Raw genomic sequence first — 23,272 nt, 5'->3', positions numbered from 1 at the left:
TGTGCTAATAAGCAGCAGCCAATCCATCAGCCAGTGAATGGTTGTATTTTCATTGAAAGTGGGTTTGATGCTTAAAGGGGAGATGGATAATTAAGACTTCATCTTCCAAAATATTAAATATTGATTTGTAGACATTTAGCAGCAGGCATAAAGCTCTCTTGAGAACTGGCAGCAACTGTCTAAAAGATTATAAAAGATTTTAGTTCTCYATGTAAGATTTAGCATTTATTTTTTATTTAAAATTTATGAAATGAGAGTAAAATAGATCAGGATGTAACTTTTAGCCCTCTGAATGTGTGTCAGTTCTGCTCCATGTGGCCATTCAGAGTCAAAATGGATATGATTTTTTTTTCTAAGGTTTGTATTGGCTTTTGGTTTATTGAAGTGCCAGGGGGTTTATAAGCTCTTCAACTCCAATTTTGATTGTTTTATCCAACTACTGTCACTTCTTATCAGTATTAAAGGCAGAAATCAAAGCAAGGGACCCATGGGAAGTAGAGTTTCATATGTGCACCACCGCTCTTTTTTGTCACTGTTATAAACTATACACCCTCTGTTCCTGACAGCATATCCACAAGATAATGAGGTGAGTTTCATACTTCGTTAATTCATTTGTGAATTAAACAAAGGTGTTTTTAACTAGAGTGTGTTTCTTTCCACCTGTTTAGTCCTTTCTTTGTGACTTATGAAAATTCCTGAAATGCAACAGATACCATGTAGGATAGTTTTGTTCTTGGCAGCCGGTTTGTCTTTTCAGCCTTTCTCTAATTGTAAATTGGGAATCCGCATGATTAAACCTGTTCAAGCTGATTTAAAAACAAAAAACAACAACAAAAAAAAACTGTCCCAGCTTAGCTGCATCTTGTGGATATTTCTTCCCAAGAAAAAGTGATCTAGATGCTATGACTGGATTTGAAAAATCACCACTCACTGTGGTCATTGATGGTCTGAGCAAAGTTAACCAAATATTCAGTTACCTGAGAGTTTCTATGCACAGACCACCCAGGGGACTTTGCCACAGTACTACAAATTCTGGGTGTGAAGTGATTTGGAAAACCTCTGTAGGAAGAAAATAATCAAAATTCAAGGGAAAGTTAAGGAAAGCCTAACTAGGCAGTATTAGAGTGAGTATTAAGCATTCTTTCATGTGGGATCGTTTCCTATCCCAGCTCAGCTCCAAAAATAGCAACACCTTTGCTAAGTAAAACTGGTGTATTTTGACTATATGCTGATGACATGGAGGAATAGTCAGTTTTGTAAATCAGAGATTTTGTTTATGCTGCATTTGTGCAGCAACTATTTTTTAGAGATGTCTATGCATTAGAAACCAGCAGGCTTTTTCACAGTCCATTTTATTTGGGTTAGCAAGTATATTGAATTTAAGAATGAGGTGAGATGTTTTCTGTGTTTTACTTTCAATAGTTTCAAGTTGATCAAATCCATTTCAGAATGTTCCTCAGTTTATGCAGAATCACTTCAAATAAGTGTAAGTAAAATGTGTTCGTTTTATCACTGGATCTGTTTATTAGGTTTTAAAAGTGCATTTCCACTATACCATCAACAGCAGTAAGGGAAAAAAGGGAGGAGCGGTGGCAGAAAATCTGTTTGACAAAGTAAATAGTCTCTTTGCACATGTGTGTATATATATGTATGGGGGTTTATATGGCTAAAGTAATGGTGATGGCACTGATGGAACAGACACTTTTTAGCATTATAATGACAAATCATAAAAGATGGCACACTTTTAAAAAAGATGATGTTTATTGGAGACGTGATTATTTCCTTCAGCAAATGGAAAATTGACTGAGACAAGAGAACCCAGCAAGTGAGGATCCAAATTGAAACACTAAGTCATGTCTACATGGTAAGTAAAAAGTAATTCCAAAAAAAAAAAAAAAAAAAGTAACCAGTTTTGGGAGTGGCGGGGGGAGTTGAGGCAGTACAATTAGAAGTTGATACTTAAATCTTACTTTAAATACTCCAATTGCAAAAAGAAGATATTTCATAAGAAAGATGTTACAGTAGCATAAGCAGGGGAAAAAGGCACTAGGGTGAGGTAGGCAAACCTGTACTTTTGCACATTTGTAAGTAAACGTATAAGATATTGATGAGTCCTTGGGGTTATATGAGCTTCTTCAGTTTCTTTGACCATTGAAGCTGGACTATAGACCCAGGAGGGACCTAGGTTCTATGTTATTTCCATTTTGACATTTTTATTGTTAAATGTTGTTCACTGAGTTAAAATTTTTTGTACTCAAGTTTAGATGCTTGAATCCTGAAGTCCTTTTATTCATCCTGTCATCTGTCATTGATGTAACTGACTTCTGTGACAGTGTTGACAGGATTTATCTAAGAGTTTGTTAGATGGCACATTTTATAAAATCAAATATAAATAAAAGGGTCCATCATCTGGGGGATATGGGTTTGGAAGTCAATGGGTGTTGATGGTGCTTAGTTTCACAAAGAGCTATTCAAGGACTCACACAATCACCTCTTACAGATTTATCTCTTTTTTTGTATATGACCATGTTCATATTCCCTTCAGGCTGGGGAACAAAATGTTATTTTTTTCTTTTCTAAGACCTGGCAGATAATCAAGTATGTACCTGCATTTCTTTCTGACATTTCAGGAATACTCAATATTGTATTCTGGTGATAATGCTTTCTGAAGAAGGAAGTAGATGGCCCATTTAATAATGTATACTTCATTTACAGTTTGGAGTGTTAGCCAACTACTTGTGATGATACTTCTTCCAGTCATAATACTGATATATGCAAAGTTCTAACTACATTTTTAAATAGAACAACAACTGAATGATACATTCAAAATAATTCATGGAGAGGAAATAGATGTATTTCAGCATGGGAGAATATTTATGCATTATTTAACAGCAATAATGTTTGAATTCATACATTATGCAAATGCCGTTATAATCAGGAAAATGAAAGAACTTGGACTGCTGCAACATCTTTAAATCTACCATTAGGTACTTATTTGTGCATATCATTTAATATTGCACAATGTTACAGTATGTCACTTGAAGAGAGAAGTTATCAGAGACTAACAGGGTATAAAAAAGTAAAGCTGATGAATTCCTGATTGCTACCTTGATGCTAATGTCTATAAATTTATCAGCAAACAAGAGTAAGGGCTTTAATGTAATTTACATACCCTCCCCTTCCAGAGGGTAAGTTACGGGGGTTTTACACACAGTTCACATTTTGCGTTGTGATCCTTCTCCACACCCACCCGCACACAACAGACCTGCACGCAGTGTGGGCTGACACAGCCAAATTGTATTTTTCTAATGTGTCAGCAGCTATGATCCAAAACGAGCAAAACCAGCAAGCCTGACCATATAAAACCAACGTTGGTTCTGTCTCCTCTTATCTTTGAGACACAAGATAAAAAAAATCAAAAAGTCCTGTGCTATGGTGAAGGGCATTAATATACCTTCTCTCTTACTAGTTTTATCTGTTTACATCTCTACTTAATTAAACGTATAAAACTGTATATGTGTATGTGTGCACTTCATTGTGGTATTTTTGTGCCACCTCTCTTTTATAATGACTTTGTATTTTTACAGTTAGTATGAGGATGCATTTGTGTATTCTGTGTGAACAGAAGCAAAAAATTGCCATGCGTGCAGCCAACCCATGCTCTGAGCTAGCAACCTTCAGTCTGGAAATCACAGTAATGTAGCCATGTTAGGAAGGCACTGATCTTGAGTTAACATATCCAGCCCTGTCTCCGGAAGTCACCAGGACACGCTCAGAGCTGCACTCGTGGRGCTTTGTCAGCGCTGGCTCACGGCTCTCGGGCCCGTCATAAGAGCAGGTTGTCGGCCTGACTGTCCGTTGCCTCCTGGTCACCCTCTCCCGTTCCTACCTCTAGTTTCCTTAGTCTTTCTGTTTTCATCAATGGTTTGTTTTCCTCCCTTTTTCAAATGACTCCTTCATTCCTGTCTTTTACTTCTTTCAGTCATACTTTGTCCTGATTGTATGGTCCTTGCACCCCTTCCTTCTCAGTACTTCTCACATATTACTGAATTTCTCCTCCAAATAACACCATGAAGTCATCTGTGACTTTATGATGGAAGAGCAAACAGTATTGCATCCACTCTGCCATAAAAAGTAATAATTTCTGGAAGACTACAGCAGAGTAAAAATTCCAGGCCGTGGACTGAATTCAAACTGGTGAGTACCCAAAATGTAACGCTGTAACAGAAACAGAACTGGTTGGAAATATCAGTATGAAATAGAAACAGAGCTAGTCAGACCTACGTCCTCGGGGGTCTTATCTCCTATTTTGAGCCTAAGAATCTGAGGGTTGGTTGGAGCCTAAGGCTGATTAGCAATGCTGTCGTGTCACTGTATTAACTCACCCTTTGGCACAGCAGTCTAACGGTAGCACCACAAGACTGTGCTCCTTCCGCTGATGTCAGCCCTCAGCAAACCTGATGGCCAGCACTTATCATGCCCTTGCCATCCTAGTGGAGAGAGCCCAGAGTGGTGTGAGAAGGTGAGCTGACCTGCAAAGGCTGTGCTCTCAGTTCTGCCATTCGCCTCTTTGAGACAAAACCCAAAGGATGGTCTTGCTGCCCCATTCTGGAGGTGTGTTTGTATGGACTGGCTTGGGCCAGTCTCTGAAATTGCAGGGTTTCCTCTGTGTGCACCTGTGAAAAATAAAAATGTGTAGGAGGCAGGAAGAACAGAGAGTAGACAGGTCCTCCTCATTGCATGGAGAAGGCTGGAGATTTTGGGACTGGTGATGAAAATGCTGATGATTTAAAAACAAAACAAACAAAACAAAAACAAACAAAAAAAAAAACCCCAACACCTATAACTCTTCTGGTCTGTTCTTTTTTGTCCATATGGGAATGAGAACTTGAGAAGTTGCAGGGCTGGTTATCTTATGCTTTTCAGTCTCTCACCTTTGACAAATAAATTCTGGAGAAAATGGGTTATGGATGATTTTGCCATCGTAGAAGTAAACACTGCATCTGATTTTTTCCTACCACACGTTGTGCATGCCTAACTTCTTGACAGGAAAGGTGGAAGACAAAGGGGCTTTCTAGTCAGACACAGGCTCTGCTGGTTGCTTTCTTGTCTGGCTGATTTTTAGGTCATCATTTGAGAAACCAAAGCAAGAGTGCACAGTGGTGAAAGAAGAGCTAAACTTTCCCCTTATTGTAATCCATCAGTTAACATTTTTTTTCCAAATGATTTGCATTACAAAACTCATAACTTGATAATGATCAAAATGAGAGTAAATAGGCATGAAGAACAATTAGCTGAGAGAACAAATTATTTTCTTATGCCATTAAAGCTAGCCCATCACTTGTCAAGCAGTAATTTACAGAAACGGACAGGGGAGGCAAATTTACAGTCTGGTTTCCATGTGTACTTGTTGTATGGCAAGGAAAAAAGAATCTGCATGCAGATGCCATCAATCCGGCATGTCTCATAAACACTATATCCATGTAATAGCTCAGGAATTCAGAACAGATCTTGCTGCAACTGGGTGGCATTTGGACACATTTTGGGTACTCACCAGTTTGAATCCAGTCCACAGCCTGGAATTTTTGCTCTGCTGTAGTCTTCCAGAAATTATTACTTTTTATGGCAGAGTGGATGCAGTACTGTTTGCTCTTCCATCATAAAGATTGTGCCAGGGCTTCTGCTATAAAATCTCTATTGCTAACAAGAAAACACAATTCAACCAATATATTGTGCTCCTTGCTAAGAACTGGCATGCAAGAATTCATCCTGCAAATTTTTATTTGCAGTAAATGATACTAATTTCTCAGTGTGCAAAATAATGTATGAGCTCCTTTTTGTTGAGTATTAACTAATCTTTATGGTGTTGTAATAATCAGAGTTAGACTCAAACTGGTTTTGAAGAGGGGGACAGTAGGATGCAGCAGGCGCCAAGTGTGCAATAACAACATGTACTCACTCCAGTGCCAACTGGAGATCACCAGCAGATGACAAAGAGGAGACAGGGCAGTAGAAATAGGAGTCAGTATATACTGGAATGGGAAATGAATTGATGTGGTATTAACCTCAGAGTGGTTATATTAACGTCTTTAAGGCAGACCTCCTTGCTTTACATAGCTTTGACAAAAATGTGCGAGTGCTGACTATACACGAAGAAAATGGAAGCTGGTTATCATTGTAATGGCAGTTCATGAGAATTATAGTTTATGAGTTAGAGGTTATGACATTGTTGGACTGGTTATTGTGTTGCTTCTGCATAGCCTAACATAGCTTAACTAAGAGTTAAGTTAGTCTCAAGTGGGTTTCTGTGTCGGCAGTGCCTGAAAGCAGCGGGAAAGCTGAACCTTGTTTCAGACAATGTGATCCCGTCACTTCGACCCTTCCTGCCTCTGACCGGTGTGTTCCTGTTGGATAAACAGATGGTGCTTTGTTTTGTAGAAGCTGTCCAGCATCTCTGTGTTTTCCCTCTGATTACAGCTCCTGAGAGGAAACTTCTGAGAGTGCCAAATCCAGTCAGGCCTCCATATGATTGACAAGGATGCCATCGCCACCAAAGAGAAGTGCAAGACCTGGCATGATCACTCAGCAGAGGTGCTCAGAGACACCCAGAGAGTCAATGGTATGGTTAACCCTGAGCTGTGACGCTGTACGAATCGTCTGTTCTGCCTAACATAACGCAGATGTTGTGATGTTCGGGCAACCTTCAACCACAGTAAGGGCCTGTTTGGCTAGGAGAATACAGGCTCTTTCTGAAAAGTCGTGAGCAATTGAGAGAGCATTAGATTGCTACAGATGTGAAAGAGGGTTTCCTAGATGATGACCATAAATCTTACACAGTTGAAAAAGACAATGTAACTTCTTTGGGGTTTGTTTAATGGTTCAGCGTAATGCCAGCATGTTGAAAAATATCTTGGGTTATGTCCTTTTTTGGACAAGGACTATTGCTCTTCTTACTCTTGATACTTTCTGACTGCACTGAGGACATGCTCCAAAATCTGCTGAAGTCAAGAGGAAAATTCCTTGAGAGCCTGAGAGCCAAATTTCTGTGAAAGATTTCCCACATCAAGATCATCCAGGGTCTGTCCCCAGTGGGCCAATATAGGTCCATAATACTTGTGTTTTGAAACAGAAAAATTACCTCTAATATGAAAATTCTCACTGACTTCAAAAGGATTACCACAGTTAGCTATGTTCTGGCAATCCTTGCTTACAGCACACAGTTTTAACATATGTTAAATTTTATGCTGATAGTTTGCATATTCTTATACTAAATAAATATGCACATTTATATACACTGTGATGCAACAGCAATTTACATCTCATATGACCATCTGACATTGTTTCTCCTGGGAATATATAATGGATGCATCTCCTCTGCATCATGAGAAAAATGCCGTTTCAACCCAACAGAATATTTTAATTTCACATAGTCAAAATGGTGTATCTATAACATAAGGTTGTCTGCAGTTTGTGGTATGGCTTTTGTAAGTTTGCTAATTCCTTAGGGTTTTAATTAGAAACACTTCAGCTATATTTCCCTAAAACATGCAAATGTTGAGGCTCCCACAAACAGTATTATTAAGGTGGCTTCTTAATTGATTTTTCTTTGGGAGCAATTTGTTTCTCTTCCAGTTTGCTGTGGCAAACACTGGCATTTGTCACTTCTTCCTGTAACTGAAGCTTTCTGCTTTAATAAATGCACATATTAGATGCTATTCTCTCTCTCAGTTTGATAGGTGTACAGTGTCAGGCAGAAGAAGGTCACAATGATGTTAAATTTGCTGCTGAGCAAAGGATCAGAGTGTAAATGAAATCTTGAAAGCTGGGAAATGGGAATGTGCAAGTGTAAATAATGTATTAATTATTGACAGCTAAGGGACCGAAGAGTCCTATTTAGTAATGACATCTTCATTGTCGCACTGCCTGACACTATCTTAGGTATTTTTATTTTAATTAAAGGTTTTCCCCCCATGGTAGTAAATATTTCAATTTACCAGTGTAACTTTATTGATATTTTTTATCTTCTTTGACTTTTGTTTATCTTCTCTATTTTAGGTGCTTGGTTCAGGAAGAGATGGGGGAGAAGTGAATACTCTTTATTTTATAGTGGCAGGTGATGTTATTACAGTACAAAAGATATTTTTCTTATAATAAAAGAGCACAACACTGAGGTGCAAAAGGAGATTCCACCTCATCAGTTATTTATGGAAGTTAAGATATAGTTTGGGAAAAGACATATGATCACCAAGGGCTCAATTTTGCCAACAACCCTTCATAACAATGAGTAGTGTTTAATATACACCAGAAACCCAAAATTCTTCTCAGCGTGGCTTCTCTGAGTGATACTCTATTTAGGGTAAGGAAACGTGGCTTTCAGGTAACAGGCTTAATAGTCTGTAGTTTCAACCATGGAGCCAAAGTCTAGGAGTAGTAATCAATCCTTTAATATTTACATGGTTTCTGTTATAAATTAGCGCAGAAGAAAATTTCATGGTCCAAAAAAATCTTAGCATTATCCATCATAAGGCTGCTAGGTGCAAATCAAGCTAGGAGCCTTCAAAATGTCAAGATTTCAAAACAAAACAAAAGTCTGTCCTAACCCTTGTTTGCCAAATGAGCTAAGAACTTTTCTCCTTAGGAGATGTTCACCTGCGGAGGTGAGCTGGTCTCTCGTGCTTCCCACGTCCTTCAGCTTGCTCCACTACCACACAATGTGTGTGGCCCCCGGCCTAGAGCAGCTAGCTATATCCCGATTCTGTTTTCTTCCTGTGTTACATCCAGTCCCCAGTCAGTCCCAATTCACCCATACTGTTTTTTCCCACAGACGCTAGGTTTTGTGCCACCTGCAAGTAGAAGGCACAGGAGTATGGTGAGGTCTGTAATACTYGTGGTGGGTCTGGATGAAAGCAGTGGCCCGTTATTCACACGATCAAGGTACTCAGCACAACTTGGAGAGCTCCTTTAGCTCCTGCTGCGCGGGCAGAAGTCGCAGTCGCGTAGCTCATCGCTGCCTTTGGCAAACCACCGGGTCCCTTTCAGTGGCGTGCAGGCGCCTGGCGGTTTATCTGGCTGCTGCCGTAGCTCTCTGAGTCTGGTATCTGAACACCTCCCCTTCCAGTGATGAGAAAGCCGACAAGGGGAAAAAGGAGTGGTGTGCCAGTCTGCACGTGCAGCGGTTGCCCTGAGTGGGCCGGGGTTGGGTTAGCCAGCGGGAAATGCAGGAGCCTGGGATGGGCAGGGAAATCACTGTGCAACTACCTGGCAGGCGAAGGTGCTGCTGAGAGCTGGGATTGAAGGCAAGGAAGAGTCAGCTGCTTCAGTGGGTCTCAAGCCTGGTGGTAATTGTYGTGTCTTTGTCCTTACTGAGTACAGCTGGGTGACATCTTTCAGTCAGATCCTGTTTCCCTGAAAAATACAGATTGTGGTTGGTGGAATTGTTCAGCAAATTTCTGTCAGTCTTGGTGAACTGTTAGAGTTGATAAATCCTGGTGTGTGGGGAGCTGGAAAAAGTGAAAACATTTCATTTCATTATTTTCAAAACGTTGCTTTGATTGATGGAGTCAGAGAGACCTTCCATTCTGAAGAAGTTTAATCTCTTAGATTAACAAATATTACATTTTTGCACAAGCTCAAGTTAATGAAACATTTCACCTGATATTAATCTTCCACTTTTCAGTTCAACAAACCCTAGATGTTTTTTTCGACCAGCAGTAAGCTATTTATTCTTTGAAGAGCAAGTGCAGAGAAAAGTGCCCAGCTTTGTTGGTGTTTGCCTTGGAGTTGCTGCCAGCGTTTTGTACGTTGTCCCGATGAGTTGTTGTTTCCGTCTGTGATATTCTAAGCAGAAAAAAGAGCCAGTTTCTTGTTATAGGGACATTCCCAATTGTATAACCCAGTTCCAAGTTGTTATTTACAGGTGCTAATACCACTAGGGGAAAATATGACTCCTTTTTAAAGAGTGTTGTTATTTACAGAACATGTGTCTCAAACATTAAAAAATGCCATATGTGATGCTGAATATAGAGTCCCTCTCCCTCCGCCCAAGAATATAACTTTATCAAAATGAAATTTCCTGCTCATTTGAGCCAGTCTCCATAGCAACAGTACTGTACACCTGTGATGTACGGGCATAAGCCGTTACATCCTCAGAACTAGCCAGAATGAGCCTTGCCCCAGCCCCCTCCCAAARGGTCCAGTATGTTTCCAATATAACCATAGCATATATTTTTATATGTTACATATGCGTAGTCTGTATAAAAGATCATTTTATTCAGAAATACCCTTGTTACATTTGGTAAATAAATACAAATATGTTACTTACATGAAGTTATACACTTGCAAAAATTTGGTATGTTCCTGTCCTGAGGGAAGACTTTATAATGCAAACGTTATACAAAAATAAAAGCTCATGCTTACATTTGCTTCTGTAAGAACTTCCTAATTTGAAAAATTCATAAAATACCTCACTCTTCCAAATCTGTCAACCTGTTAATAGTACATCATTATAAAAAGAATAAAACAATTGCATGCTGAATTATTTAAATATTGTTTTAATAGTAAACTGGAAGTAATTATGCACCTTTGGCTATCCAGTACTGCAAATAGCCTTATTGCTGCTCACTCCATAACTTTTAATGAAATTGAACTCCCCAGTAAGAAATAAATGGTTGCATTTTAAAGAAACCTAAAATTATTTCCCCAGGTCATTCATAAGGTAGATCATTACAGAGAAACATTTTCTTATGCTAAGAAAAAAAAAGAAAATAGCTCACTAATGCAATGGAAATTATATTTTAAGCTTTTTACATTTATTAGCTTATTTCAGATGAGGCAAACTTCAAAGAAGAATTTTATTTGAGATTCATGCAGTATAAAAACCTACATAACTATGGCTATTGTTGCCAGATATACTATATGTGATAAAACATATAGGTGAACTGGCTGTTTCTGTGCTCCCATGTTTGTGTGTTCTTGTCTCTGCTTTCCAAACTGCTCTCTTTATCCCTCTTACCTCAGCATAACCCATCCCTGAATGCAGGGCCAGCTAAAAGCTGAAGGAGTGAAATATGGTAGAAGATACATGCATATTTTCAAAGTTGGTTGCAGCAGGTTGCCTGAATTTTTAATATCTCTCCTTGATATAGTGTGCTTGACTTTTTTTTTCAGTTTTATTATAATCCTCATTTCTGTGCCAGTGAATAGGGGACGACTTCTCTCAGAGCAAAATTTCTTGTCCTTGTTCAGCAAATGGATGGACAAGACTATTCTTTTTTTAAAGAGGAAAGAGGAGTGGGGGCTTAGTGACTCACCCTAGTGCAAGCTGCTGTCATCAAGGCAGCTCCATCCCAGCTGGTAACTGGGTGAAACGGGAAGGGAACGATCTTCTTACTAGCAGTTTAAGGACCRGAGACAACTATCTAGTCATTTTTTGTTTTTCTCAAGCGTAGTTGTTGTCAGATTTTCTGCTAGGAAATATCTGTTCAATATAAGCTGCTAATACTCTGCTTTAGGCAGAACACGATGCTTGGAGCTTATGTAGGCTGATTTCAGGGAAACTAGCAGCATTATTGATTTTCATTGGGCTTATTAGGATCAGTATAACATGCACTTTTGCTATACTAGATTGTATTTGGCTTTCATCATGAAATCTCATTACACTAAAAAGAAATGGAAACAAGTTGTGCAAGTAAAAGATTTTGCAGAGTACTATAATGAAATTAGTCTGCATCTGTGAAAACCCACTTTGGATGTAGGTCATTCAAACCCTGAATGCTGCTGGTCYGATTCTGTTCTCATTTGCTTCTGAAAATTCAGAATAAATTCTCTGGTGTCAGTAGAGTTGTTCCAGATTTACACTAACATAACTGGAGGTATAGTTTGGTCCTTGAAGTACTCATGCTTTCAGAAACCTGATATGGGATCGGTGGTTCACTAGGAAAGAGAAGTCCCGCTTGTGTGTCTCTAGCAGCCAGGCTGGAATATATTATAAGGTTATAAAGGTGCGTGAATTACAGGTGGCTGCGGATGCACCCTGTTTTAGACCCCGGCCAGCAGCAGGAATGAGCAGGAAGCTCGTTTTCATGCTTTTTGTTATTATGGAACTAACCTTGGAAAACGGCAAAGGAGGGTGTTGCAACCCAGCTTCCCTCATCTGAGCCCAATGCACCAGCAGTGCTCGTGTGCCCAGACCCCAGCCTTTCCCTGGATTACGTGTACTTGGGGATTTATTTTATTTTTTTAGATAATTCAGAAACAAAATCAAACAAACAAGTGACAGTTAAAGCCTTGTGAAAAATGGAACAAAATCCCCTGTTACGAACCCCTGAGATTTTATTGCAAGGCAGGAGAAAGTGGTTTCTTAAAATATTATGCAAAAAATCTCAGCATTCAGACTCAAGCTTGAAAATATTGATTGCAAATGTTCAGAGACTAAACATACATTTATGTGAACCTACATTTATTGTTGTTAGTCTCATGGTTTGTCAACCAAGTTTGTAGAATGGAGGAAGAGGTTTTTGTTTGTTGTATCTTTTTTTTTTTTTTAGTACTTGAAATGGGAGATAAGGACAACATTTCCCCAAGATTTATACTTACTCTGTAAGAATGGATCAAGACTCTTGAGCTATTAGGGAAAAAAATAATCCTCCTTTGGCATGTTTTGATGTTGTCTTTCAGAATTACACATATTTCTTAATAGTCAGGATGATTTTACTTTCATAGATGTTCTATATTTGGCTAAAGCAACATTCTTTTAGGAAGAAAAACAGAAAAAATTACTTTTGAAGAAATCTGAGAAGTGATTTTCAAGATTTCTTTCCTGGTGTATGTATCAGTGTATCTCATATCATTGAGATCAATCTATGTAAGCTACCAAAATTAGCAGTTAAAAGTTAAAAATGGACAAACAGAACAGATGCCAAGATGCAGAAATTCAAGATACAAAGTTGTGACTGCAAAGTTCCTTGGGGAATCCAAATTTTGTATTGTTTACAGACTATGATTTAATGACGGAGCATGGTCAGTTGTTTGGCACTCTTGAATCCTGCCCTATTGATTAAATGATACTTTCTGTTTGGAATTGCCTGCTGTTTCGAAGTGCTGGTTTTATGGAGAAACTTTGCTGCCATGAAATGGACTGATTGTATCCTGGGCTTGAAAGGTTTTTTCCAGAATTTTTCCAGATCAAACCAGCAAAATCCTAGAAGGGGAGGATCCCTTAAGTACAAACAGATTGTTCTTGTAATCTTCACGTCTTATTTATTTCTGGAAAGGGCTCTCAAACTGCTGAAGACAATTTTGTTTATGGAAAAGCTTGCTGACAATTGACACTTTTCATCTGAAAAATTATACTTTCTGCTAATGCTACAGTACAGTGATCAAAAGCAACTGATCCGACTGATTTAAAAAATTCCCTGTGGGGCTTTGCTGACCAAATGAATACAATTAATAAGATAATTCAAGTAGAGATTTCCTGCATATACTAATATTCATAGACTTTCAGTTAAAAATGATGAGAATGACACACCAAATGAGAAGAGGCCTTGTGCCCTGGTGCATCTCAGCAAGACCTATTGCTGATGTACGGCGGGAGAGACTTTGCTCTGTAGGTGCAGGTAAGCTGCTCATTCAGATCGCAGCTTTCTAATCAAATTAATTGAGTGAGGAAAGCATTTTCTTTCTGACCTCCTACCAAACAAACCTAGCACAAAAACTCCCTTAAAGAAGTTAGCTCACTAAGGCAGTGGTAACAGGTGCTAGGGGTTGTTGCTGGGATTTTGTTTGTTTAATATTAATGGAAAATAATTTAAACGCTATCTTAATAGTGTTATTTTATGTCTCTTATTTTGATTTTAAAAATTGGGCCGTTCCCCTTGGTGCAGTTAATAGGGTCAGTGTACGAGTTGGTGCTGGTTGCCATGCCTTCAGTCATGTGGAATCCAAACAGCCATTATAATTTGTTTCTAAACAGATCAAGAGCTATTTACCATCTCAATGTTTTGTGCACAGCTGGGTGTCTGGCAAACATCCAATATCCATTAACATTTAAAAATTAGTCCCATAATGCATCTTTTCCGTGGCTTGAGGAGTATACACACTGACACATGTTGGGAACCAATTATATTTGCACCACCATTAGTCTGGCTGCATTCAACTTCCCAGTAAATGAGGGCTAATTTAGTTTCCAGAATGGTGTATCTTAAATTCATGCAATGACCTTAGAGAAAGCAGAGTATCTGAAGATATAAAGAGGAAGGAAATGTTCAGAAAGAATAATGGTTCCTTTTTTCTGCCTAAAACATAAGGGTACATTACTATACGACTGTTCTCAGCAGCCATGCCTGTCCCTGAAAACCAGCTTCCTCTAATTCAGTACTTATAAAATTCATGAACAGAATTTGTTTGGGAAGAAATCACACTAATAGAGTAAACTAGCGAGCCCTCCTTGCTCTGATCAAACCTGCTAATGACCTTTCTACAATAGCAATTTAAGACCTGCCTTTAGCAGGTCTAACTCTTTGGGTTGCCAACTGGTTTTAAGTGTTCTGTTTTCCTCTCAGCTGGAGAGCAGCAAAGGCAGGTCTCGCAAGAAGGGCTGCTGACTCTGCTTGTGAACAGCTTTGTAACCATGCCGTGCAAGTGAAATAAGCTTCACAACTGGCGGTTTGGCAAAGAGGTTAAATGAAAAGAGAGAAATACAAAAATATTTCCTGAGAAGCATAGTTCGCCAAACCTCTGCTGCCATGAGAAATTCCTTCAATAATATCCGAGGTGAAATGGGGTGCCTAGCTTGGCTGATGAGTAAGCGAGAAGAGGGTTTTTTAACACCTTTCCTTGCAATGTGTCGGCACAGCGCTTGGTAATCAGGCTCCAGACTGATTGGCTTCTGCGGCGGCTGATGACTCTGCTGCAACATACTGTACGTGGCTTATCTTAGCTCATTTAGTCTGTGTCATGCTGCTTAATAAAACTAAATTGCTCCCACAAACAGAATCCGATTCYGCGGCCTTTTAGAATTCAGAGATGGTTTAAAGATACCATTTTTCTTTAACATTTGTCAGAACCCGTTAGAAGCTCAGGAAGGCAGGAATTTTCTAAATGAGCGAGAAGTAATACGGCAAAGCAAGCCTTTGAGAGGAGCCTGCTTCCCCTTACAGCAGGGAACGTCTGGAGTGGCTCTGTCCTTTCTGCACAGCTCTTTAAAGAAAGTCGGGTGAAGAAGTCTGTCTGATGTGAGGCTGCAGGTTTATATGCAAGTCTGTGAAAGTTTAGTATATGTAATCGCTTCTTTAGGTAGGTTAAAAATGCAGTATTTTATATATATGTAAACAAATCACCCTGCTATACACCCATATAGTTTAGAGTTGGCCGTTGTGAAGTATGTCTTTATTGCATCAGCATTCTTTTTCCTTTTTTTTTTGCGGGGAAAAAAAGAAAGGGTTTCAGTGACATGGCTTATTTCTTGAAGGTGCTCTTTTGAAGAATTTCATTGTACACTCCATATTTACAGATGCTGTTTCTACTGTGTTTGTCTCAAACTGCACGGCTCTTTATTTTATTGTTTTCAGTGAAACCCATGCTTGTAGTCTTTAACAATAATACATTTTCATGCATCATTGGCAATACAAGGCTTCATTTAGACTATTGATTAACCTTCTCATTGTATTAGTACTTGTTAGTGTTTCATACCTTTTTATTGTTTGGTGATTTCAAGCATTGACCTTTGCAAATTTACATTATATAAGCAATTAGCCAGTAATAGAATAAATTAATAAAGAAGATTCCTATCAAACACTTAGGCTTCAGTAATCTATCATTTTATGGCAGTGTCCATTTGTTTGTTTATATTATGCACAGTTGCTTTTACCAGCTGAAGTCCATGTTGTACTATAACTCCTGCTGGAGATTCATGAGTTACATCCAGAAAGAAGATGCTACACTGAATGTTTACAGTTTGCTGTAAGTGGATAGGGATGAGAACTGGAAGGAAAGTTGCAATGTTTTCTATTTCTATGTCTTGACACTCTCTTTTGTTTTTCATCTGTGGATTTAACAAAACAAAACTAGAGCTAATTTTGATTTTTAATTAAAGTCAATAGCAAATGTTCATACTGATGCATTTGGTACAAAGAAGAATAAAAGAAAATACAGAGAGAATCTTGAAAGAGAAATGCATTCCTTCAGTTTAATTATTTGGTTTCCAACTAAGAAACAGCTCTACAGAGGTCAATTATCCTTCAGGGATATCTTAGGAGAAGTGAACAATTAGCTTGATTTTCTGTTGAATATGTAGCTTGTTCCTCAGTATGTGATCTATTAAAAAGATGATAATTCCTCTTAAACTATGTTCTAATATACATGGAGCCTGTTGCTGAAGGTAAAAGTCAGTGGAGTAATCCAGTCCATCACCACGAGACACAGATTTTCTGTCTTGCTGCACAACAGTCAACAGTAATTTTAAGTCTTCTCTATAGTGTATTGCTTATAGATAAATGTAAGGTAAGGGTGATGCTCTCCTAAGKTACAGGTAACCTGGGGGACTGCTTAACACATTGCACAGCTTTAAGCGTGAAACAGAATCTGAAAGAGGGGCAACATCTCTCTGGTGGAATAAAATCTCCTATTTGCACTTGTTCCTATGCAAGAGCAGTGCCCGTCCTGCCCCTGCAGTGTGGAGTCCYGTAGCAGGCAGGTATGTAGAGCGGTGGCCGGAGGAAGGACCTGGGGAGTCGAGCGCAGAGAGGTGGTGCGGGGAGGCAGGGCAGGGTTTGCTCCCTTAGCTGTGTCCCGCTACCATGCCCAGTGCCTGTGTGACCGCGCTGGTGCCCAGCGCCAGCATGCCAGGGCACGCCACGCAGGGAAGACTGGTCAGAGGCGAAGCAGAAACTGGGAGGGAGGCTCTGAAGAGAGCTCTAGGCACCACCACTGGCGTAAAGAGCTGCTCCAAAAGCTGTTCCCCAATGCACAGCTTCATGCTGCTGCTCTTCATGCTTCCAGCTTGCTTGCTGTTGCTGAATTACAAATATCCAGACCATGGAGTTTGTTTTTCATATGTCTGCTGATGCTTCTGCTGTTGCATAGCTGAGTGAAACGTATAAATTCTCAAGAGTGTCTAAACTTTCAAATAGAAGAGCAGAATGCAGAATTTTACCATTCACATGTGGKTTTTTTTTTTCCACTTCTTATTGTGAAATTCAAATTTTACCACGAGAAGAAATGGGAGTGTTTGAGCTAAAAATGAGCTTTACGTAAGTAACTTGCAGGAGGATGAAATTTGCAAAAGTACTGCCAAAATTCATACGTACCTGAGCATCACTTTGAGCACCTCAGTCTGTCAAACCATACTCCTTCAAATGCATCCCAAACTGATGCTTAGCCCTTGATGGACCTAAATTAGTAGGCACCTCTATTTCTGACACTGAAGCTCCCGTAGTATCTGAAATCTTGCTTCTGGTCATGTTTAGAAGTGCTGCAGTCCTGTCAGGACTGAGCAATGTGGTGCCTTACTTGTACCTTCATCTGCAACATGAACCCAACATTTTAATATTCCCTGACAGCAAAATCTGGGACTCATCACTTCAAGGCCAGACTGGTCTAAATCCCTTCCTCGCCTTCCCAGCATACTAATGTAAGTGAGGAGAAAACCCTAATGGTGCTGTCTTTCCCAGAATTGTGACAGGATGCTGAATAATCCCCCTCCTGCATTTTCTAAATTGATTTGCAGGCCTTATTAAAGAACAGACATTGTCCTGGGACTGGTGGGATTGTTTCCAGCGTGGGCACGGGCAGACTCCCAGTGGCACAGCTCCAGACATGGTGGCAACCATCCTGAGCATGGGGTATTTTAGCTGCTTGGCCTCCTTTGCCCGTACTCCCTACAAATGCCTTCTCCTAAGTCTGCTTTCCACTCTGCTTGACAAGGTGAGTTGGCCCTGTGACGGATTGACCAGCTTACAGCGATGGGACCCAGCTGCTTGTCACACTGGACACAAGTGTCTTTCTGCTACTTAAAGTTGCATCTCGTCTATATAGGAGTAAACATAGGAAATGCTTTTCTGCCTCTTCCTATATTTCTTTGCACTAATCACGCCTCATGAAAACTGCTGGAGCAAAACACTTGTCCTGCTCAAAGTTGTATATAACACCAGGTAATCAAGGTGGCACCTACTTACTGCTTACATATGGCCTACAAAAAATTACTGTGTATTTTCTTACTGTGTGCTAGGTTAAGTCCAGAAGCAACTGAGGTGTTTTCTTGTGGCCAGGCACCCAGGCGAATAAACTCTGCAGACCTCAGCTAGCTCTTTTTACAGGCTCTTTGTAGCTTCCTGAATTGTGTTTCCATCTGAACTGAAAATTAGCTGGATCTGGCACCACCGGAGCTCTGCCAGGGCTGACTCCTAGAGCACTCCTTCGTTCCCTCCTGCATCGCTTTTCCCAGCGCCGAGGAGCCGGCGAGGGGCAGGGGGCGCAGAGGGGCTCGGGGCTTGCGCCCTGCTGTCGGGAATGCCGTGCGGCGTCGCTCCGCGGGCTCCGGGAGCTGTCCTGAGCTGCTCGCACCAGGTCCTCTTGCTCTGCACCCTGTAAATTCAGCGAGCGTGAGGGTAAAGCCGGTGGGACGGCCGTGCTGCGGATGTTCAACGGGCTCAGCAGCGGTTGGAGGAAGTCTGTGCGCTGTCCTGAAACTCCTCTTGTGGAGACTGTGCTGGCAGTGGGCAAAGTTAAAGGTATTGCCCCTTTCATTTGCTTCACTCGGAAGCAAATGGTGGTGGCGATGGACTGGATTGCTCCAGTCTCGATGATCAGCTACAAGGCATCTGCCGGGCAGTGTGCTGGTGACTGTGGAGGACGGCCCCCGCCTGGGGCGCAGCAGCGAGTCGGGGCTCAGCGCGCTACGCTCGGTGTAAATCCCCGGTTCGGAGATGCGGCGCCTGTTACTCTCGCGCGGGGTGCAGCGGGCAGAGCGGGCAGAGGCTCACCGCGGATGGTCAGCAGCGAGGATAGGAGAAGGCCTGCGCTGGCCCCGAGGGACGGGGAGCACGCGGAGGGCCAGCACCACAGAGCAGCCCTGGGAGAGGCCCGAGGGCGCTCTGCCGGAGCAGCCCCGGCGCGACGCGACGCGATGCTGCGGCACGAGCACGGCTCCCTGCAGCAGCAGCAGCGTCACCCCTGCTCCCCGGGGCCCCGCCGCGGCATCGGCCTCCGCGTTGCGCCTTGCAGAAGCTGGCGGGGGGCAAAAGGCACAGGCCCTGCGTTTCATTTCCTTTTAAGACGTGAGTGAAATGCCCGTGAAAGGTGGTGGGTTTTTGCGGTTCTCCTTATCCAAACTCAGGGCGCGCAAACCGAAGGGCCGCGGCTGGCCGCGCAGTTTACGATGCTGCGGTCCTACTTCTCGGCTCAGCTTCTCAGCAGAAAGCCAGAAATGAGGGTGGCTTTTTGYGAGGTTCCCTGCACTTGAATGAAGAGCACCATGCCAAATGATGCATACTTCCTGAAAAGGTTGTAACTATTGTTTCTAACGTGATTTGTTTTTTCCCCAGTGAGGCTGAGCCTGCTGTCAGAGAAGGGCTTTGGTCCGTCCCTCCCAGCTGAGCTATCGAGAGACTGGCATACCAGAAAATGGACAAACTTGCCCTGAGCATGATTTTACTCATTTTGGCTCAGCTCCATTAATGGATTAAACCATGGTTCATTAAGCAGTGGCTACTGTGGAAGTTACAGTACATTTTTGCAAAATCCTGCTGCTCAGACAGCAGCCCCACACAGTGCATGCAGAGCTGTCAGCCGAGTTCGCGTGGGGTCCAGCGAGAGCTGGCATCACAAAACACCTGTGATTGCCGTGGTTTATCTCTTTCACCACTTGTTCTAAAACTAAAATTACTCAGTGAGAAAGGCTTAGCTCTTTTTTTTTTTTTTTCCATTTGTTGTGTTTGTTCTTGAGTAGTGTTGCCCGTGATAAAGCAGCACTGGATTTGGCTTGTGTGTCTCGTCGAGGACGGAGGCTTTTCACGAGCATGAAGGACAGGTAGTCTGAGTCACCCCGAGGTAAACTGCAGCATCTCCGTGCCTCTGCAAGGCCCTTGTGTAATGCGGTATGATGAACTGAATGTCTCGTGTGATACAGGAAATTATGCCCTTATCTTTAACCTTCTCAAAGCAGGAGCTTAAGCAGAGGCTCTTACAGAGCGGTGCGCGTGAGTGTTCGAGTGTGACTGTGCACGTGTGTGTGTGCACGCGGGGGCGGCTGACGGAGGCAGCTGGAACCGCAGGACTGAGCGAGAGGCTCCCTGGAGCGCCGGTGCCAGCACTGGGCGCAGGTGGCGAGCAAACGCCGGCCGTAGGAGCGCGGTCCTGGGCTGATGGTGCTGCAGCCCCCCTGCTCCCTGTGCGTCTCTTCCTCTCCCTGGGACAGATGAGCTCTGGGCACAACAGGATTTTCAGAACTAGGATTCTCAGGATCAGAAAAGTCTTGATTTTCTGAATCCTAATCTTAGTTAAAATAATTCTAGTGAAAAACTACTCTTTTAAAGTGCTATGCTGTGCATTGCAAAGGTGTTTGTGACCACCAAAATGATCACAAGAGGCTGTTGAAACCAGGAAAGAGCTGGGTGGCAGCTCAACACGCGAGATTGCGATGAAAGAAAAAAGGCACTGAGCAGAGYGGGGCTCTGCCGTTCGGAGGGAGCGCTGCCGGCTGGCCGGGGTGAAAGGGGCCGCGAGACCCAGGCGCTGCTGCCCAAGGAAGCACCGCGGGAGCCGGTGACACCAGCGTGCCAGTGCTGCCCTCGAGGCAGCGACGGGGCRTCACTGGTGTGTGAAGTAGAGGAAACGCATTGCATCCAAAAGTCTTCTCTTTTTACACCTTAAACAAGGGATTAAATTAGTATGTATGTCATTTCTATGTATTTACCCTGAAATGTTACAGCAAAAATGTTCTGACCCAGGGAAGCTAGAGTACTCATTTTTCTTAAAAGCTTTTGTAGAGAAATAAAACTATAGCTTATTTCCTGCTGTATGCCTGAAGGACTTTACAACAGAGTTGAAATCTAAGCACAGAAAGAATTTATAGAAATAGGACCTCAATGCAGAATGATTCAAACTTAAACATGGGATACAGCTGCATTTTTCACTTCAAGCATTACTTTATTGATATGTCCAACGTTTCAGACCAGCAAAGAATGAAAAAATATGCAGGGAACTTTTCGATCCATTGAAAAATGCCATTATGATGTCTTACCAGATTATTGAAACACATTCCAAGGCCTTATATGTTGCCTTGGAATGTCTTTTTCTTTTTATATCCATATCTTTTTCCCTATATATCTATAGATCTATGTCTCTATATAGAGAAATGTATTTAGATATATCTTTATTGCAGGCAATATTCTGGGGAAAATAATATGAATAGCAGAACTATTGTAAATGGTACAAATCCATTAAGGAATGAGACTACTGAGAAACTGGTTTTGTGTTGAATTAAAGTTCACAAAACCTAAGGTTGCATCCAAATACAGAACTAACCTGGACTTCTGGATTTAACACCCACTGGACCTGTCATGTTTCACCTTAACAAGGCTCAACTCTGAAGGAAAGGAAGAAATGAAAATGTCAGTGTAATAAGGTGTACAATGCAGTAATTGGATCAAACTGAGAGATTTGTGGCCTTTAAGAGCAACAGAAGAGACCTATGAGAGGGCTGGCATAGGCAAATTGTTTGCTCTATTGAATTTTCTCAATACAATTTTTATCTTTCCTCAAAACAGGATGGGCAGAAAAGTCACTGTGTGCGGACTCTGGGAGCATTAAATATTTTACTTCCCAGCCTGGCAGGATATAGGTGGTCATGCCTTTGCCTGCAGGATGACCCTTCCATGCCTAGAAGCCTTATTGTGAAACTTTGGGAACCATCTTCAAGTTGCTTAGTGGCTGGAAGGAGGTTTGGGGGATCTGAATTTTGTAGTGAAATGCATACAGGAGGAGTTAGGTGACAGCCATATAGATTTAATCCTGGTAAGTCCAGAGCAGTTAGGTGCATCTAGCCTGCAGTGCAATGTATGCACTGACATGGATGTTTTCCAGCTCTTACCAAGAATTTATGCAGAATATCTCCAGGACATAATACAAGCCCATATCATAGTGCATATCCAAATTTAAATGACGATTATTTTTTCTGATGTGGCTTAAGACACCACTTTATCCATGATTTCAATTTGATTGAATTTCAGAATTAAACTTCATGGGTAAAAGTAGGACAAATTTACTGTATAAGCATAAGCATTTGGGGTAGACTGTTGTAATTCAGCCAAGACAGGATAATTTTTCCCCAGCTTAACTCCAGACCTCAGCCTGCTCTCACAGCAGTGCAGAGCAGATACAAGTCAGTTAAAATGTGGAAGATCAGTATCCTGTCCTGCTCGTTTAATCTTGTAGAGAAAATAACCTTAATTAAAGGTTTGAATTTGGCATTCACTTTTCTACTCTGAAGGTACTTGTGCAACTGCATCCCGACTCTCGCAACTTGTTCTGAGCACAAGTTGTACCCCACTTTTACAGCACAGCAGCCGAAGAGCTACAGGCTGGTCATGCAGGCTAAATCCCTTACTTTATTAGTACAGATTCCTTCAGGTTTTATATTTTCAAAGATATACCTCACATTTCAAAAAGAACAGAGGTAATCATATTTTGGAGTAGCAAAATAGTAGTTTAATAGTTATTTGCTAGTAAACTAGCTTTTAGTAGAAACATTGGTTTTATATTTGTTTATTAAGTCTGTGATGTTGTGGAAGGAAACTTGGGATTGGCCAAACTGCACCTATGCAGGGAATAAATCAAAAGCAGATTGCTAGGTGCTTTAATACTTATTTTGGAACAAGTATCTTGCAGTTCATAACAAGAAACATCCTCGTCAGTTTTTCCCCGTGCCTATGGCAAAATTAAACCAACTCAGCTCTGTCGGGAGGCCTCTTGGACTTCTAACAGGACTAGCTATTACATTTGCGATTTCCTACTGGTAGTTTTATAGATTGCAGCAGTTTCTCCAGGATGTTTTGGACCTTGTTGCTCTAAGTACTTTAAACACATAACAGAAAAAAAGTCTCAAAGCGCTGCAGTGTCATTCATTTTTTTTATTCACAAACTAAACATAATATTTTCCACGGCATAAAAAATGACTAATCATTTCTAAAATTGCCATCAGCAAAATACTTGAATTCCCCAAATACTTTGTAATTAATTAAGTGATCCTCACACATTTTCTTCAGGGATCCTAAAGGTA

General features: G+C 41.2%; 1 long non-coding RNA gene across 1 annotated transcript in view; it reads left to right on the top strand.

Annotated features, from left to right (window-relative positions):
• Window positions 1-8,156, top strand: part of LOC112961944 — a 29,165-nt gene extending 21,009 nt beyond the window's left edge. The window contains exons 4-8 of the long non-coding RNA XR_003252170.1: window positions 567-586; window positions 1,423-1,486; window positions 1,789-1,864; window positions 6,478-6,619; window positions 8,056-8,156. This is a non-coding gene — a long non-coding RNA (uncharacterized LOC112961944). The remainder of the gene's footprint in view (window positions 1-566; window positions 587-1,422; window positions 1,487-1,788; window positions 1,865-6,477; window positions 6,620-8,055) is intronic.
• The last annotated feature ends 15,116 nt before the right edge of the window (window positions 8,157-23,272 follow it).

The sequence above is a fragment of the Apteryx rowi genome, unplaced genomic scaffold, assembly GCF_003343035.1.
Source record: "Apteryx rowi isolate R43461 unplaced genomic scaffold, aptRow1 scaffold_14, whole genome shotgun sequence".
NCBI classification, from domain to species: Eukaryota; Metazoa; Chordata; class Aves; order Apterygiformes; family Apterygidae; genus Apteryx; species Apteryx rowi.
This window is presented reverse-complemented; position numbering and strand designations above follow the sequence as displayed.